The sequence below is a fragment of the Acartia tonsa genome, chromosome 1 (genome assembly GCF_053477335.1).
Source record: "Acartia tonsa isolate MP-2025a chromosome 1, ASM5347733v1, whole genome shotgun sequence".
Classification (NCBI taxonomy): Eukaryota; Metazoa; Arthropoda; class Copepoda; order Calanoida; family Acartiidae; genus Acartia; species Acartia tonsa.
Genome location: NC_137260.1, coordinates 13,265,029 through 13,268,648, shown reverse-complemented (window position 1 = coordinate 13,268,648; position 3,620 = coordinate 13,265,029). Strand labels below are relative to the sequence as shown.

General features: G+C 33.0%; 1 non-coding gene across 1 annotated transcript; it reads left to right on the top strand.

Moving 5' to 3' along the window:
- The first annotated feature begins 1,281 nt into the window (after positions 1–1,281).
- Positions 1,282–1,353, top strand: TRNAT-UGU (transfer RNA threonine (anticodon UGU)). The gene has a single exon. It is a non-coding gene; the product is annotated as a tRNA-Thr (tRNA).
- Positions 1,354–3,620: the final 2,267 nt, after the last annotated feature.

Sequence of the window (3,620 nt, the reverse complement as noted above, 5' to 3'; positions counted from 1 at the left end):
TTCAGCCAAAGCCCCTCTAAGCCTCAGCCGCAATCAGCCGCGTGGCTTATAGTTGGGGAAGCCTCAGCCACACTCAGCCGCGCGGCTGTTAATAATTTGAAGCCGCAGCCGCACTCAGCCGCGCGGCTTCAAGAAAGCCTCAGCCGCAGCTGCAAAGTTATGATTATGCCGCAGCCGCAGCCGCGCGGCTTGAAATTTGTAAGCCGCAGCCTCAGCCGCAGCTTAATTTTTTAAATTCAGCCGCAGCTTTGACACAGCCGCGCGGCTGAGATATTGTAAGCCGCAGCCGCATGTGCTAAATTAGTACAAGCCTCAGCCGTCAATTCAGCCGCGGGGCTTAATTTTCATTTAATTTTGTCTGTCTGAAGCTTAAGATCTCAGCAACCACTGAACTGACAATGTTGTCCTTCTCAGGAATCCTTTTACTAAAGTAACAGGATGTCTGTGTGTCTGTGTATCTGTGTGTCTGTACCAAAGGATCTCTCTAACCGCTGAACCGATCGGGTTCTCCTTAACAGGGTAGCTTCTCATAGGTCCTGGGAAGGTTTATAACTATTTTTTTGGGGGTGGGACACCCCCAACCCCCCAAAAAAATTAAAAATCCCCCCCCCCTCCCTCAAAAAAAGAAATTTTTTTAAAAATTTTTTAAACTAAAATTAAAAATGAGGAGGGAGGCCCCCCCTCCTAAAAAAAAAATTCCCCCCCTAAAGAAAATTTTTTTTTACTTTTCTTTAAAAATTTAAAATAAGAATTTGGGTTATTAAATTTGACTCTCTCTTCCTCAAGTGCCCCCTAGAGGCCTCTAGGGGCGTAGCCGCTAGTTATATATATATTGACATTGGATGGTTTTGAGCTAATTTTGGGGTGGGGGTCAGACATTTCCATCGCCAAAAAATATTTTTTTTAAATGTTATACTTTTAAATTTTTTTATATTCTTTTATAAAAATTTTATCTTAAGTTTTTTTTAAAATTACAACATAGAAACTACCATCTCGAACAACTACAAAAAGTTTGAACCTGTAATGTAAGAGCTCCAGTGGCGCAATCAGTTAGCGCACGGTTCTTCTACACTGTTATGCCGGGGTTATAAGTTCGAATTTCACCAGGAGCAATACGTTTTTGAACGTTGTTATTATGAATATTATTGAATACTATTTATACTGCCCTACTGACGTACGTTTGCCTAATTTTATTGTTTTTAAAAGATACAAATTTTTCAGAATTTACTTAATATTCACTATGAATTTGTATTATCTTAAATTTTTTTTCTTGTACAAGTGGCCTATTTAGCTCAATGGTAGAGCACTCGTCTTGTAAACTAGGGACCGTGAGTTCAAACCTCACAGGGGGCAATCAATTTTTGTGATACTCAAGTTATATAGTAGCTTCTCTATTATTTTTCCGTTTAGGTACGCAATACTTGTTCTATATAATTAAGCTTCTCCTACTTAGATATTTCTTCAATTTTAAATGTATTTAATACTTTGTGGTTAATGAGAGACACTGAAAAAGTTATGCAAAAAAAAAGATTTATACATATTTCATTTTTCATAGTATTTTTAAATTAATGAAAATAATTAAATTAAGATTTGGGGAGGGGGTAGGGTGTGTGTGTGTGTTTATTTTAAACAAAAATTATCCTAATATGTTTTCTAACAAAAAAAATTTAAACAGCGATGTATTTTTATTTTACTTTTTAAAGTTGGTTAAAAAAAGGTCTGTAAAATGCAATAAATTGTCCTGTATAATATGCAAAAAAAATCTACATAATCTTTATGTACTCGATAGATTGAAATAGTTAAATGATTATTATATATCATCCGATTTTGTTTATTTTACAAAGATGCTTACTAAAATTGATTTTATTTTCGAAACTGCAATTATTATAAAAAAATGTGTCTTTATCTTTATCATTATGTTATACAATTTCTGAATTTATAAGCACTACATGAATCGATATATTATTACTTTGATGTTGTCCATATTTCATGTACTCTGATAAAGAAATAATCTCAGCTGGCTAAAATAACAATAACCCCCATACACCCCCTTTAATCCATCTCTCCCCTCTTATGGGATATATAAATGAACTGGCCAATAAATGAGGTCCATAATTTTATTAACAAATTTTCTTGTTTTTTAATATATCCACATATTCTATTATATAAAGTGGTAATGTGAAGCTTCTTATTGATCCAGGGAAAGTTTATAATTTTTTTGGGGAAATGTATCTTTTCCCTCCCAAAAAAAGATGACCCTCAAAATAAATTATTTTTGCTTCCCTTAAGTATTCCTTTTAGGTTTTAGGGGCGCAGCCACTAGTATCCTTTAACCATTAACTCATTACATATTAAAACAGGTTTTAAAAGTATGTACATAAGAGTTATACCTATGAAATTTAGCACCCAATAATTTATTAAGTTGTGATATTTAGACCTAAATTTTTCTTCAAAATTTCTGTCACCTTTGGTCTAGGGGTTAGTGTGGCAGTCTTGTGTTGGAAAGGTTCTTGGTTCAATTCCACCAAGAATTGAATGTGATTAAAGTTTTTATTCTGCTATGGACATTGGGACAATGGACAATAATTTTTGTTTCCTCTCATTTATATTTAGTTATTTTCCTCTCAAGTTGAAAAAAAATTATAAAAGGAGGGTGGATATAATGTGTAAAAAAAAGATTAGAGGAGATTTGTTCTAGGTAAACTTACTTTATTTGTAATATTATTAACTAAATTTTAATATAAAATTGCTTTACACCTATGTTCTAAGGGTTAGTGCACCTTCATGTGTAAGAAAGGTTTTCTGTTCAATTCCACCAAGAATTACATATGATTATTTCTAAAACCTTGTATAAAGTATGGAGAGTTATTTTGTCTGTAGATTAAGAATTTGATAACTACTGAACTAATGAAAACTTTTTAAATTGCCTTTTCCAAGTTTTTGAATTTTTAAAAAACTAAAATTAAAACTGGTGGGTGCTCAACCAAACTCCCCCCTATTTTCCCATAAAAAATTAATAAAAATCACCCTTCATCCCCCATTTTTTCTTCTGGGATTCGAACCCGGATGATAGATGGTTCAAAGCTGTTACCGTACCAAAAAGCTATCAGAGCTCCAATATTTCAAAATGAAAATTTGTCTTTTTTTTAGATCATTAAGTATTATGATGTCTGTTTGTTTGTCTGTCTATCTGTTTGTACTACAAGATCTTGCTAACTACTAAACCGATATGGTGCTCCTATTCAGGGTAGTTTCTTATAGGTACTGGGAAGGTTTACAACTATTTTGGGGAGGGTACCATCACACTACCAGAAAAAAATTGCCTTAGAAAAAAAATTAAACATCACCCCAAAATTAAAAATGGGATTTACTCGCCCCGGCCCTCCCCACCCAATAAAAATCACCCTACCCCCCAAAAAATTATTTTAATTCAGTTCTTCTTTTTCTAGTACCTATTGTTTAGTATTTTTTGTAATAACTTCATAATTACATTGTCATTAAGATTATGTGACATAAAAAGTTAGTCATAAAAATTATACCCATGAATAATTGTAATAAAAAGCTCTTTTGTAAAAAAAAACATTTTTCATAAGAGGTAAGTTTTTATGACAAATACATTT